The following is a 16,373-nucleotide window of genomic DNA, read 5'->3' as shown; positions in this document are numbered from 1 at the left end:
AGGTATCCCAGACTTCCAGCCTGAACTCCTCATTGCACTGCAGTGAAATCCTTTTACGGGACTGCTTTTGGGAAATCTAATCATTATTTCATAAGTAAATTACTGATTCTGGCTTCGAGTTTCCCGACTTTCTCTGCCCATCTATTTATCAATATGAACCATCACATATTTCAACAGGAGTTTGGTTGATGTGCATTCATCCATTCCTTTCTCTTTTGTGGAATAAACTCGTTTTCTTAGGGACAATTACTGGAAGGGAAAATCAATGTCTTACATTCAATTCTTGGGCTTCGAGTGCCTGAAATATCAGAACACTCCTCCAGTTATTTCTGTTTTCTAATCCAGCAAGTAGAATGTGAGATCTTAATTTTTTTATAACTCATGTACATTAGAAAAGAGATCAAATCTGCTCCTCTGTGAATTTGTGGCACTCTGGCTCAAAAGGAAATTTGATGCGTTTGGGTGCTTTGCAGCCTAAACAATTTCATAGCTCATATAACCAAAATCATAATTACTGTTTTCTACAGAATTCACACCACACATTCCCCTCTAAAAAAAAAAAAAAAAAGGTCAAATAATCATTTCCTTATCCTAATTATTTATCTCTTTGTTTCTTCCTTAGTTTTATATACACAGCCCAACATTTGGATGCATGGTTCTAACCATCCCACAATGACAAACTTATTTTAAACCTGTCTCAAATTTCCAAATTATTTTTATTTGAAGTATTTGATCTAAGATCTACACAAAAGATATTGGAAGCACCATTCTGTAAGCTAGATTTATATATCGTAAAATAAATTCAAAGATATTTTAAAAAGTCACAACTGGAAGCAATTATCTCACCAATGGATCTAAGAGGCTCTGGAGGAGCACACAGATTTTTTTTTTTTTCTTAGCAGGAATTTAGGTGTGGTTAAAAATCTGGAACAGATTTCTGAAGATTTTTTTTTAATGTTCCCAGAATAAGCTTGTGACAATCCCTTTTTCTATATCAGATCTCTCTTTGCTCTCTTTGATGCCAGCCCCATAGTCTGTTTCACTGTGGGTTATCTCCAGATACTGGGCCAGCTCCTTAACTGCCACTTATTCATAACAGAATTCAAGTAGGAATTAATAATTATTACAAAATGCAGGGTTCCCAGACGCGGGAATTGTACAAGTCACTCTGGATTTGGGAAGACGAGGACAAGCCCTGCAATCCAGGTGAAGCTCCCAGCTGTCAGGGAAGAATAATGATAAAAAAGTACCTGCCAAGTACTTCCCAGGAATCAAGTGGCAAAACTAAGCTTAAAAATGGGATTGGCCAAAAGATTTTCCTCCCACTCCTAAGAGAAATCAGGGAGAGGGAGGGCTCACAGGACATTATTTTCCTGCAAAGGTTTATTTCCACAAGAGGAGAGTGACATTTCATTGAAAAGGAGACTTCAGGGTTCCATTTTTATAAAAAAAAAGATTAAAATTTTCATTTCCATGGAGAGTAAAGTCCAGAGCATTGCCAACAACTCTACAGATCCACACACAGATATTTGATATTTTGCTAGTGCTCAATATACTGGTTTCATGAATTTTTTTTGTTTCACCTCTCTTAAAATGACCTGAGGTCTTGCATTTTACACCAGTGGCAAAAAACTTTTTCTCCCCCTGTGGGTAAAACACATTGGGTTAAAACTGACTTTGAATGAGGTGAACAAATACAAATTTTCTTTTAATTTACTGTGTGTTCATTACATTTCTTGTCTACTTAGCCATAAAGCCCTATTGGGATGAAAATTATTTATAAATTCCTTGGATATTGTTTTGTCTTTTAGGCAAAGGCTTCCCCTTTTCTTTCAAGCCTCACCTGTGTAATTTTTTGGTTGAAAAAAATTCCAGTTTGGAAACCACAGTATCTAATTCTGCCAAGATATTGCTGAGTTATACAAGAAGTGAATAAAGCTTAGCAAGATTTAAGGAAATCCTGGCTAAGCTGTTCAAACTGAAACCCAACTTTTCCAGTCAGCAATGAATTTAGGACTATCTGTAGGAGATAATTATAAAACTACAAAGTTCTGCCTGGGTCACCCCTGTGGCATTTGGGGGCATACCAGGGGTTAAATATGTTTTCTTTAAAATCAACAGTACTTTTGTGACTGAAGAGAGGACACTGAGATTTTTATCTACATTTTATCTACAATTATTACATCGTGGTCTTGTCCATTCCTGAAACCGAATGAATGGTAAAGGGGGGGAGAGCAGTGACAGGAAGCGTGATCTTGGCTTTATCAAACTCCAGAATTCCTTTCCTTTGCAATTTTATTTGTGTGTTCTCAACCTGTAGGTTATGGCTGAAAGGTAATGGAGTAAATTAGGGCTAAAAGGAAAATGTGGGATCATGGAAATGTAATAACTGGAAAGCACACACCACAGTACCAAGAGAGATGGCAAAGGCTTAGGAAATGCCATAATCAGGATCTTTTGGCACTAACTTTATAAAACCCACAGCAAGCACAAGAACTTGTGCCATCCTGATAAAACCAGAAGTACCCAGTCTGTAATTCCCCTGATGCCTCAGGTTTAGCTTTTCTATTTCTCAGACTCTGTGCTGCTTTAGTGTGTAGCTCTGAGCTTCATATTATGGGATGGTGAGCTCTCCTCACAGAGCAGGGAGACAAAACAATTCCTTCTCCAGCTGGGCACCAAGGACAAATGCTCCAAACCTCAGGCCCAGGAGCACAAACAACGTGGGCTGGAGAGAGAAAAACAAGCAGGATGGGACTGCATGGGCTAAAGCTGGAATGGGACAATGAACTCCAATGTGCCAATGGAGCAGAGCTGATCACAGTGAGAGCCCCCGGGAGCGCTCGTGCATTTTGGGACCATTTGGGTTCATCTTGGGTGCAGCCCTGGCTGGGCTCTGGTGCTGCCCAAGGTGGATCCATGGAGGAGATCCTTTTAATGAATCCCTGCTTTATTCTGGAACTCTGCCCAGCCTCTGCTCTAGGGCAGCCTACACAAGGCATCACCCTGTGATCTCCCTCGGAAGCCACCAGCCAGTGCTACTCAAAGGTCTCCTTACATCCCATCCAAGTGTTTTGCTGCAGAGCAGGAAGCTGTGCTAATAAGTCACGAAGGTTCTGTAATTCATTATGTTGTCATTATCATTTGTAATCTTTTTGCTAATTAGGTGTCAGTGGGTTTCCTTGGAGAACATATGATTGAGTCTGAAATTGCTGCATATTCTCAGCAGCATATGCCTGCAACTGGAGTGCTGCTAGGTCGTGTTTCTCAAGTGTATATTTAATATATGGAGGGGTTTGGGGTTGGTTTTTTTTGTGCAAGAGAGTCTGCCAGGAAGGCTCTGCTCATTACTGAGTGTGGGCTCAATGTCTGACAGGTCTGGGGTTATAAATAGCCAGCTGGATCCCTCCTTACATCAACTGGAGCATGGAGATGGATCCAGCTGCTGGTCAGACCCGGGCAGGAGGGAGCTCAGAGCAAGGCTGGGCTAGGAAAACCATTCTTTAGTCTCATGTTTTAACTAAACTGACCTCTGCTGCAATTTAATCAATCCATGAATAAATCAGTTTTGTTGCTGTCTGTAAAAACCATGGAATATGCTGAGGGCAAAGGACAACTCCCAGGGATCATCCCATCTCCTGTCCCTGCACAGACCCAGCAGTTTCACCCTGGGCATCCTGGGAGTGGTGTCCTAACTCTCCTGGAGCTCTGGGACATTGCCTGGGGAGCCTGGGCAGTGCCCACCACCCTCTGGCGGAAGAACCTTTCCTGATATCCAAACCTCCCTGATAATCAGGCAGAGGAGCCAGCAGACATTTCCATCATGGCACAGCCCAGGTGGGTTCTGTACTGCCTTCCATGAGTGTATTTTTATTTCCTTTTGCTGGGGATCTTTGCATCTCCTCTCCTGTACAAACACTGTCACCTCTCAACAAAATCAGGGATTAACACCCTCTCCATGTTTTCCACAGCTGCTGCATGAAAAAATGAAAAGTGAAATGAAAATTAAATTAATTCTCACTTAAATTAAAGTGTCCCACTGGCCAGCAGCCACCAGCAGCTCCAGTGGCCCCACTGGAGCACACAAATTTATTTTTAGCAGAAATTTAAGTGAAAATTGAAGAAAACCCCCCGTGATATCAATTGTTTTCACACTAAGGGCAATGGTTCGTCTGTCATCCTTAAAACAGTGACAAAAACCCAGTTAAAAGCACTCAGTGAGTATTCCCAGTTGAGGATTTAGAGGGAAAATTGTCCTTTCCCAAAGCCCAGAAACAGCTGACACCAAGCAAATCTCCTCAATGGAAGTGAGCAGTGAATGATCCCTTCTCTCCCTGCTCTTCTTCCAGGGGAGCCATGAGCTGGCAGAACTGAAATGGGGTGTGAAAAAATATATTTTTTTCTCATATTTCAGCAAGAATTGTTGAAATCATTAATGCTCTAATTACCTGCATATTTATATTTATATTTATTTCTATTTCTATTTATTTCTATTTATATATATACATTATATATATTTATATTTCTATTTATATCCATATTTATATTTATATCCATATTTATATCTATATTTATATTATCAGTTCCTGGCATGACACTGTCTCATTCTCCCACTTACACTCAGACCCTTTATCTCATCCATCTCCAAAGCAGAGTTTCTAAAAGTTTCCACATCCTTTCTGGCTTATCTTTCCATTCAGACAGTCGTGATAAAGTTTTTAAAAATAACTTGAAACGTCTTCTAAAATTCAAATGAAACCAAGAGATACATCTCATTACCCAGGATTGCTATTGACAAAAATAACCCTCTATCACAGGGCTCCTATCTCCCATCTCAGAGCCTGATCCTCAGCCACCAAAGCAAAAAAAAGGAGTTGCATAAAAAGGAAATATCAGACTCCTACTCGTGAAATGAGAGTTCTCAACAGTTATGATAACGGTCTCTAAAGAGATCCATTGTAGACAGAAATTCAAAAGACTCTAAATCTCTGAATTTTAAATATATTTAACCTCTCACAATTTTAAATGTATTTGACTTAGTGGTGTCTTTTTGCCATGGAAGTTGCTAAATTAAAAATGCTGCCCTTAAAATCACAAACCATAAAAGTTGCCTGGGCTTGGATGTTGAAAATCAACAAATTGCTACAGGATTTTGAAAGTTGATTTGGTTTTTTTGTTGCGCCAAAAAGCAGAAGCTTAAAGAGACCTTTGCAAAAAAATCCACCCCCCCCCAAAAAAAATCCCTCCAATCCTTATGTTTATGAAAGTTGGACCTTGATATTTTGCTACTGCAAATCTTTAGCAACAAAGAAAAAGAGAGCAGCAAAAAGTTATGTTGGAGAATTTTAAGCTTTTTTTTATGGTCACAGGGGCCAGGAGTAGATATTTGTAATAAAGGAGCGTGTTTGAAGAAATATGGATTAAATGCAATTTTTGGCGCAAAAGTGAAGTTCTCAGCTTCATTACCAGCACTCAGGGCTCAGAAATATTTATTAACAGAAGTCTGAGCTCCCTTTTTTCCCCCTCCAAAATGCTGTCTGTCCATCTGTTTTCTTTCTACCATCAGGGAAGCTGCTTTTGATGATGTGAGCTATAATTTGATAATTCATAGAGATTTTGCAATACTCCTGATACCCTTTAATTCCTGTAAGAGACATTTGACAAATTGTGCCATACCCAGTGTGAGTTCCTTGGCAGGAAAATGTCATAAAAACTAAAAATACTATTACAACATCCACAGGTGATCCATCTAATTAGTCATTTGATGAAACTTCTTTTAGGTTTACACAATTTTTTATAGTTCAGCATTTAAACAACATAAGGATCACCATTTTATATATAATCAGGGGTGAACAAGCAAAGCATACACATGATACCACAGAATGGTTTGGGTTGGAAGGGACCTTCAAGTTCAACTTTTCCAAATCCCTGCCATAGCAGAGTGTCTTGGGCTGGAAATGCAGGCGGGTCCTGGGGATGTGTGTTCTGTCCCCATCTGTCAGAGCTGGGGCAGTTCTCTGCTGTTCATGGGGCACTTTTCTTTATCTCTCCCACAGCCAATTCTCCCTCCAGGAGATCTCTCCTGTAAATGGGCTATTAATTATTAATTATCTTCTGTTCATGGCCAGTGAGTGTCCCTGCATGGCTGAGAAAATTCCATCATCCTATGGGGAGATGCTCTGCCCAGGGGAGGAGCCAAGCATTCCTACCTGGATACAATCTGACTCCTGGAGCACCACAGCAGCCTTTGCCCACTGCATTCCCAGAGGAGCAGCTTTCTTCCCCACTGCATTCCCAGAGGAGCAGCTTTCTTCCCCACTGCATTCCCAGAGGAGCAGCTTTCTTCCCCACTGCATTCCCAGAGGAAGCCCAGGCCCATCCACACCAGCCCTGGAGCTTCAGAGGAAAACTGCAGCCTTGTGCAGGATCCCTGCTCCAGCAGAAGCACAGCTGGCACTGCAGGAGGGCTGAGCCAACATGGGATGGGACTGCTGCCATCACCCTGACCCACAGGCTGCCAGGGCCTGCTCTGACTGGCAGTGATGTTTTGTACTACTGCATTTGTATTTTAATTTTATTTTTTCCCTAATAAAGAACTGTTATTCCTATTCCCATATCTTTGCCTGAGAACTCCTTAATTTCAAAATTATAATAATTCAGAGGGAGGGAAGGGGTTTACATTTTCCATTTCAAGAGAGGCTCCTGCCTTTAATATCAGACACCTGGCTTTTCAAACCAAGACACAGGGACACATTCCACTATCCCAGGTTGCTCCAAGCCCCTGGAAGGGGCAGCAATAATCACATTTCCAAGAGTTTTCCCTGTAGACACACAACACCAAGCTGCCTTCCTTCCCTACAGAGTGCCTGAAATCAGGATTTAGCCCTCCCAGGCTCTGGGACTTTTCCCAGTGGGGCACATGGGAAAAGCCTCTGGAACACGTGAGGCTGCTCTGCTCTGTAACAGAGAGATCTTGGGGACGTTCTATCAAGAAAACAATAGAGCCGATAAAACACACTAAAAGGGTAAACACATTTTGTTCTTTGTGCTCGCTGCCGGTGTTGGCACATTGGAGCATTTTTGTCAGCAATGAAGCACCAGCAGACAGGGATAGGAGGTTGTGTGAGTTCACCGTGCTGCCACAGAGCTCTCAGCTGTGGAAAGATGAAAATTCCCTCTGTGTAAGGAAAAAAAAAAAAAAAACCAACCCCAAACACGTTCTAGAAGCTGTGTTAAGCACTGCCCATCATCAGCCACAGAGATGAGCAACAACTCTTTCCCAAGGTATATTTAAGAGCTGCCTCTTGGAAGGAAATTTACTTTTGACAGCCAGCCAAAGGATTCCCACTTAACCTCTGCATCCCAGCATGGATGGAATTACAGGGGCTCATCCAGAGGCCACCACTTCATCCAGAGGGGAGGGATGAGGGGCAGAAGGGATCAGCAGTGCTGGAAGCAAGACAGTGACATGTCAGGTGAGTGACAAGCATTAGCAGCAGGTAATATTTCCCTTTTACCCTCTCACATGGGATAAATCAAAAAGATGTTCAGGCATTTGCTGAATTCTACCTGGCACTGCTGCCCCAAAAGTGGCCTGAGGTCCTTCCCAGCTTCAACACACTCCAGCATTAGGGTCTTCCTAATCTCTACAGTGAGAGAAAAACCCTTTTCTTAACTGAAAGTAATTTTTACCCAAGCCAGGAAAAATAACCAAAGCCAAGATGACTTTTTAAATTCAGCATTTGCTGAAGCCATTCTTGATTCAGGGAGCACGTTGGTTTAATCCAAATTGCTGCTGATATAAGCCCAGGTCTAATGAGATAAACCACACTGCATTGCTGTGCCCCGAGGAATCCCATCAAACCTGGGGAATGGCACCATTTTTTTCCCCCGTGAATACATTATAAAAATTATTTAATAACACATACAACAAACAGAGGAATATTCATGGCTATTTAACAAAACATTTTAACCCAATTTTTTTGCACTCTCTGGTGCAGGAACTCCCTGGAGTTTCATGGAATTGCAGAAATTTTCAAAGAATTCTTTTACAACAGAGAGAGAACAGACCTTTTATCTTACCACTCAACTTCTCAGTTAATACTCACAAATCCCAAAAGAATACACAGAGTGCCACGTGCTAATAACAAAGAGAAAAACTCTGGCAGATACATCCATGAGTAACTTCCTACTCATCCCAAATATTGCTCTCTGTTGCACTGGAAAATCATTTGGAAATCACTGCATTTCCTCTTTTTATTATGGATTTCATTGTCCTAATATTTAGAGATTTTCATACCTGAAATAATAACAATAAAAGGCTGCAGAGACACAACAGCAAAATTCAACTTCAGCTAAAAATAAACTTAGTAAGGGATAAAAACAGGCCAGGACGGAGATCCCAGCATTCCTTCCAAGTCCTCAGCTTGAACTGGTCAATAGAGTTTTCCATTATCACAAATCAAGTTAAAAGGGATTTTAACAAGAGAAAGTTTGTGCTCCTTTTCATTTCCTTCGGATGGAAAGGGTTATGAATGATTTTGAAAGGCTGATTTTTCTTACTCTGTGTCTTAAAATGAGGGATTTAAATGTCCTTTTTTTTTTCTCTCTCCTAAAATATAACAACCAAGAGCAAATTCTGTCTAATTGGGACAGAACTGCTTTTCACTTGTGACTGTCTTGTGACATTTCTGAGAAGTTAATTTGAACCCAGAAAGCCAATTTACATTGATAAATCCCTGGTATTATCCTGCTCTACTAGGTTTGTTTTTTTCTCTTTTTTTTTTTTTTTAGAAAAGTGTTTAAAAATTTGTCAAAAAGCCCATTAGTAGAAGTGTGTCTAACCTTAACTCACTCAGCTTTAAAAATTTGTCAGACAGAGACAAATGGAGAGGGAAAATAGAGATTTTTGGTTAGATCCAGGCCCTTAAAATCATGGAATCACAGAATGGCTTGGAAGAGACTTTAAAGCTCATCCAGTTCCTGTCCCAGGGACACCTTCCACCATCCCAGGCTGCTCCAAGCCCCAGTGTCCAGCCTGGCCTTGGACACTTCCAGGCATCCAGGGACAGCCACAGCTTCTCTGGGCACCTGGGCCAGGGCCTGCCCACCCTCCCAGGGAGGAATTCCTTCCCAAACTTCCAACCATCCCTGCCCTCTGACATTGGGAAGCCATTCCCTGTGTGCTGTCACACTCTGATAGCCCATATTTCCCATATTCCTACACACAACAGTGACATATCTCACATGAACAAAACCTAGGGTGGAAACTGCTGATTGAATACAAACCACTCCTCGGATGTACAATAAATTCCATTCCCGTGAAGGAATCTCATGAGGATAAAGCGGGTTTGAGAGGTGCCCCAAATTTTACACAAAAAGTACAAACTTTTGCTCCTTCTTTTATCTGCCCCTAATTCTGAACATGGAGATGTTCCACTTTTCCATGGAATATAAAAGCCAAGAATCCCTCTATGCACAGCATTAGTGGGATGCATGAAAAAAAGGAAGCATTAACATAATTAAAATACGCATCCATCCCATTTGTGTTTATTAAGGCAAAATGCAGTTATCAGAGGCAGGCTGTGCTGGAAGCTGCCTTTGCACAGAGATGAGCCCAGCATTGCAAAGAGCCCGGCCCCAAACCAGATTTATGTGCCCATTTGTAAAAGTTTTGGTTAGATCATTTCCAGTCGTCACATTCCGAGGCGCTTTAAGGCGGTTTAATTAAATTCCACAGGCTTACAAACAATTGCCATCGGTCTGGAATCTGCCCAGCAGCCAAGTGTTTGGTGTGTTGTTGGGAACCATGAAGTGTAATTTAACGAGAAGTTAAGATTGAGGGGGGATAACTTATCTCAGAGAAAGGAAACTGTTGAGCACGCTGGTGAAGTAATTGATACTGAGATGAAGGGAATTAATTTTGTCACCGTTTGGGGAGATTTACAGTTTGCTTGCCCAAACCAAGCAGAAGTGGCTTAATTGTTGTACATTTGGATAGTTGGTCAATGTCCAGTCCAAAAGGATGAAAGCTGGATCATAGAAATCATGGAATCACAGAATGGTTTGGGTTGGAAGGACCTCAAGCCCATCCAGTAGTACCTCTGCCATGGCAAAGACACCTCCCACTGCCTGCCAGGGATCCAGGGGCAGCCACAGCTGCTCTGGGCACCCTGTGCCAGGGCCTCCACACCCTCCCAAGGAACAATTTCTTCCCAAATCCCATCTAAATCTCTCCTCTTTTATTTGAAAACCATTCCCCCTTTTCCCATCACACTCTGCCCAGGTCAAAAGTCACTTTCCCTTTGTCCCAAGCAGTGACATTCACTGGAGGAATAAAAGCTTTTCTGTGCTTATTTCCAGGCATGAAGAGGTTTCCCCCCTGCCTCCCAGCCCTCTGCCCTCACATCACCCTTCCAGGTTTTCAGGAGGATAACAAGGTCAGTTCTTGCAGGGCACAACATCTGCCCCGCAGCTCTCCTCAGAATAACAGGATTAAACCACCCTGAACTCTTACCGCTCCAGCCTGACTCCTTTCCCCTCTAAACTCTTAATTTTAAGCATAATTCTTTGAGTAATAAAGCTTCCTGGTTTGAGGTGATATTGATTCGAAGCTGCTTTGCAGATCATGTTCAAACATCTTAAAGCCTGGATTGCGTCCTGAACTTGGATGTTGAGAAGTACAATGGAAGTTTAAAGAAGTGTTCCAAAAGGAGTTGGATGTTAATCCCGAAGTTGGGAAACCAGAGAGAAGCCCCAGAAGGAGCAAATTACTATGGAAGCAAAGGGTATAAACGTTGGATCGACCTTTTCTTCTCAGAAGTCACAGCAGAGAGAGGGGGTGATGAGATAAGGAATTCTGTTACAGGCTTGAGAGACAGAGGAGAGAGCAGCAGAGGAGAAGATAAGGGTAAAGACTGAAGCAAAGGTGAAAAATGTAAAGAAAATGTGTTTAAACCACACAGGAAATCATAAAATAGAACTTGGATTTAATCACCTCAGCATTACAAACTAAATCCGTGGAGTTTTTAAAAGAAAAATAGTTTAGAAAGAAGCATTCATCAGACTTCTCAGTCTTTCTGAATGACTGCATGAATTCCCAAAAACCAGACCTTGTCATTCCCTAAAGTCTCCCATCCTTGGAGCCAGTCCTCCAGGACAGTAATTTCCACCCATTTTTACAGATCCTGGGCTTATTGGTCAGTGTTTTGAATTTCCAGCGATACAATTCCAAATGAGCTCTCCTGAGAGGTTCTCTGCAGGTGCTTTCTGGATTTTCAGGGATTTCTGGGTGCTCTGAGGGTGCCATTTCTCTTGTGGCACACACCGAATCTGCTGGGCAGGCAAATTTGGGGTCTTGGTTCATATGCCCATAAAGATTTCCTGAATTTTATTATTTAAAGTTTTATACTAAACTGCCCTTCAAAACAGACACACATTTTAAACAGGTCAACATCCTTATCCACTGAAGAAATTCCAGTTGCCTATTTCCATTAATTTGATTATGAGGATTGTAAATTAATAAACACTGATTGCTATTAAGACTTCCATGACAAAGCACTAATAATTTATTGATATTAGTTACAGATCTTAGAGGAAATAATGAGAGATTTTGCTGCATCCACCAAAGTAAATGGAAAAAAATAAATACAGATGTAAAAGTAATACTGAGACAGCTCTTTAAGCTACAACTCAACTTGAGAGAGTTTGATGGCATCAGTTCAGACCAGAAATGTCACGAAGGCAATCAGGCACAGCAAAGGGAGAGCCAGGACAGGGTCAGTGCGTAGAGACAGAAAAATAGATTTGGGAGTTGTCAGCAAAAATGTGACACTAAAACCTGTGAGCATCAACAATAGTGCCCTAAAGAAGGAATAAATACAGGAGAGATGAGCAAGCAAAGTGATATCTCTATGGCTATGAGCAATTTGGGACACTCTGGAAACAAAAGGACAGATATCAGATTGTCAGGATAAGAACCTGAGGAAGGCCAACATATTACAGACTTAATAAAAAAAAAAATAAAAATCAGAAAATGCATCAATCTCAGTGCCCACAGCAGTGAATGGACTAGGAAGAACCCACAAGGTGCAATTCACAGCCATGGCAATATTGAAGAGGGAGCAGCCTGTAACCTACAGACAATATTTGGAAAGACGTGTCGTATATTTGAACAAAATAAAATTAATCTACAAATATAACACACACTTCGAGATTTTTTTGTCTTTTCATGGCTGTGGAGGAACAGGTCTGTGAGAGAGGCTCTTGTGCAGTTTTGGACACGAAGGAAACTGAAATGAGGTTTTATTATTCACTGAGAGAGACATTGGAGAGCCATGGGACTCTGGGCTTGCTGTGACATTGCCCCGACTGCACTCAAGAGATGTGGTTTAGTCTGGACTAAACCTCCTGCACCCACTGGGTTTTACGAGGAAAACCATTTTTTCCACAGGAAAATGGACTGGAGCAGGACTGGGGAGCCTGGGCTGGGCTGCCTGCCCCCAAAATTCTGCAGGTGACTGGAGCTGGAAATGAATAATCAGATTTTTCACTAAGGAAGGAATTAGGTTTTAGTAGTGAGCCTGAGGATTTCTTCCTTATCAAAAGTAATTAAAATGGTATCTATTAAGAAAACGAGTTTATAGCAAACTGGAGATGTTTTAAAGCTGTAAAACTGAAGGAGAAAAAAAAAACAAATGGAAGATGAATGTTTTGAATTAAAAATTGGTAAATTTTGAAGTGGTCTGCACTTCCAAAATCAATAATTACCAAAAGAGTGAGGTTATGATAAACTCAGAGTGTCTCTTTTATTTATTGAGGGGCTGAAATAGAAGCCAGAGCCTTTGGAGCAGCAACCTGTTGCTTTCCTGCTCCTGGGAGTGGGTGCACCAGGCTCTGGAGAGGGAACACCAGCTGGAGTTTTGTGCTGAGTGTGGACCCAGCAGCCAGGGATGGCAAAGAACTGAAATCCTGAGTTTGGGTTATATTATAACCGAGTTTAATTGGTTTCTTCTATTTTTAATTTATTTTTCACTCTTTTATCTGCCTCCTCAACTCCTCCAGTGTTAAACTGGAGATGATTTAAGCTGTGGATTTACTCAAGCTCAAGCTCTCCTGTCCTCTCCCCTATAACCAGTTGTGTCTTCCCCTCTACAAAATGAATCTTCTGAAGACTCTCATGGGGAAGAAATTTTAGACCAGCTGGAGTATTTTGAAAATATTTTACTCATAAAAGGCTGTTAATGACCAAAAGAGTTAATAAATGGTTGTCACAGTAGAAGAGTCTATCAAGAGTTTCCACAGGGTCAGAAAACCAAATTATGGTGGGAGTCTGAAGCTCAGCATGCTGATTTTGTAAATATCATTTTAACACCCTTGAATGTAAAAGATATCAAATTATCAAAGGATCAATACTGATCAAAGAATGGACATTGATCAAATAACCCAATAAACAATTTATTGGTCAGTAAATATTAAAAAAATGCCCAAGAATTTCCCAGTAGATTCAACAAGGCATGGTGGAAATGGACAATTAACAAGTGGCAGTGGGAAAGTAAAAGGCAAGTCATGGAAAAGGAAACATGAAAAAAAAAACAAAAAAGAAAATCCTGTTCACAAAGAAAAGAGTGATGGGAATTCCTCATTATGAGGGATCTGTTAGAGGACCTAAGCTGAGACACAAACACCTAAAGGCCAGTTCTGTTCTCCTGCACTGCTCAGCTGCTGCAGCACCAGAAAATCCCAAATCTTTCCATTCATTTATTCCTACAGCACCCTTTGAAAGGGGGTAATGGAATTTCTTTGGAAGGAAGAGGGAGCTGAGCAGTGCTGTGCTCAGGCCAAGCTCCCCAGAGGAGTTTGTGTCTTACTTTCCTTGATGTGGCCCAGATGCTCAGCTGGAAATTAAACACAAAATCTCTACAAAAATAGGGAACTGGAACCAAATGCAAGGGTTCTCTTGCCCTAACTGAGCAAACCATCTCAAAACAAGACATCTTCCCTACAGGGCAGCAGAGATGGGGACAGCAGGGCGGTAAAGGAGCCCTGTCCCTTAAATTCCTCTCCTTGCTAATATTTTATAATGACAGAGCATTAAAGCTGGCAAAGAGATAAAAAGGAACTTCCCAACACACAGCAGAGGCAGTACTGGAAGCAACAAGACACAGAAGTGACTCAGGGGAGGTACAGTAATCAAGATAAACCCAAAATGCAATCCCAGAACCCCACAGCGAACACATCCAGAGGCCACTGCTGAATCCAGCTTGCCGGTAAGAATTAAACAAAAGAGGGAAAAGCCTCTCTCCAGCAATAACAGCGAAGCCAGAGAAAAGCTGCTGGGCTGTCTTTAATCCCACAGAGTGATTTTTCACACTTCTGGCAGGCAGTTTTTCTCCTGGAAGCAGTAATTCCCACCCCATCCAGCTCTGGTGCTGGGGGACAATCCCAACCATAAATCTATGGAATGGACACACAGAGCCACAAATAAATTGGTGTCCTGGGCTGTCCTGCTCATCTCCATCTCCTGAGATTTAGATCCATCACCAGCTGTATGTCCTTATGTCTCATTTGTTACTGCATTAAACAACTCTCCTGTTATTTCCCATCCCTCTCCTCCTGTCCTTTGCTCCAACTGGAAATGATAGTCCTGGAATCCTTTCACTCTTCTGGGAAGGATTCTGCTTTAATGTGGTTCATACTCGGCTCCCCACTTCCCTCTGCCAACACAAACTTGCTGCTTAAAAAGTAGAAAGCATCAAAAATAATTCAAATTAAAAAGCATAAATGTATCCCGAGGAGCTGGAGGAGCAGTGCTGACCACAGCCGGCCCAGCCACCGCCAGCAGGGTGAAATAAAGAGCAGGGAGGGACTTTTGACAAGGGGGAACAGCTTCCCACAGCCAGAGGGCAGGGTTAGATGGGATGTTGGGAAGGAATTCCTGGCTGTGAGGGTGGGAAGGGGCTGGAATGGAATTCCCAGAGCAGCTGGGGCTGCCCCTGGATCCCTGGCAGTGCCCAAGGTTGTGCCAGGCTGGACAGGGCTTGGAAAAACCTGGGATAGTGGAAGGGGTCCCTGCCCATGGCAGGGGTGGCACTGGATGGGATTTAAGGTCCCTTCCAATCCAAACCATTCTGGGACTTTATGATTGTTGTATTAAAGGAACATTTATAAGAAGAGGGAGTTCTGTTTCCTCCACAAACGCACCCTTGCAGGGAGGCTTTCTTTGCATGGCAATGGAAAGAAGTGAAGAATCCTATCCTGAATATCCAGCAGGTTTACCAGCAGTGGTAAAGGGAATAAAATCCATTTCATACTAAATGGACACATGGAACAAAAATGTTTATCCCAAGTCATTTTTCCTGCAGACAAGGGTTATCACACCCTGACCAGAGCTGCTCCAACAACAAACCTCAAACACTCCAATCCTACCCCAAATTTCCTTCCATTCACTTTCTTGGAAGTGGATTCACAACTTGGATTCATTTAACTGACTGAAAATCCATAGATTATTATGGAATTACAAAGCAGAACAAATTCTTACTCTGATCCTGGGAGGAACACGAAATGTTGTACAAAGGTTTCCCATAAAAACAACATATATTTTAGTCTTTTAGGATAGTTAAGAGGTTACACAAAGTTAACAAAGTCTCCTCAATTTTCCAGCTGAATTCCGACCTGTTCTGGAGTGATTTGAAGCACAGCAATGATTTCTAGCAGATATTGTTAGCTTTGAAAATCTGCATAAACTGTCAGAAGGCCAGAGAAGGATAAAAGCTGACAGTAAGAGGCTCAAGGAAATGAAGGTAGATACATCAAACAATGTGTTTAACACCAATGAGGCAGAGGTGTCACCTCTTCTCTGCCGTGGAAGCTCATTCTACACAGGAAAACACCAATTTTTGAGACTCAAGGGCAGCAAATTTTGTTCAGATGGAAAGGAGGAAAAGAAGGCACTAAAGCAGTTGGGAGAAATTTTAGTGAATTCTGTGACATGCAGAGCACTCCCAACTCCACTATCCTCATCTTAGGAATCCCAGGATTTCCGTCCATGGAATAAACAAACCTACAGTGAAAACCCCAAAAGTTCTTCCTTAAATTTAGCAGGTCATAAATCACACCCATTCCCAGGCCACAGCTCTCTGTTTAGGCTTTGTTAACACAGGGGCTGAAAGTCAAATATCTCCTGGTCACAAGTCCGCAAGGATTCCCAAAAAAACTTCTCTAGCTCTTAATCTATTCCAAACCTGAGCTATTTCCATAAAATCCAGAATTGCCCATGAAATCTTTAAGTCTACAGCTGAAGGCTGAGGTCCAAAGCCACGGTGGGACCATCTCAGACTGGTCCAGCAGCTCAGGAGATTTCACCCCTCACTCTG

General features: G+C 41.8%; 1 long non-coding RNA gene across 2 annotated transcripts in view; it reads right to left on the bottom strand.

Moving 5' to 3' along the window:
• The window catches only part of LOC137479549 (uncharacterized), an 87,015-nt gene that overhangs the window by 18,602 nt on the left and 52,040 nt on the right, over window positions 1–16,373 (bottom strand). The gene's annotated exons all lie outside the window — the stretch shown is intronic.

The sequence above is a fragment of the Anomalospiza imberbis genome, chromosome 10, assembly GCF_031753505.1.
Source record: "Anomalospiza imberbis isolate Cuckoo-Finch-1a 21T00152 chromosome 10, ASM3175350v1, whole genome shotgun sequence".
Classification (NCBI taxonomy): domain Eukaryota; kingdom Metazoa; phylum Chordata; class Aves; order Passeriformes; family Viduidae; genus Anomalospiza; species Anomalospiza imberbis.
This window is presented reverse-complemented; position numbering and strand designations above follow the sequence as displayed.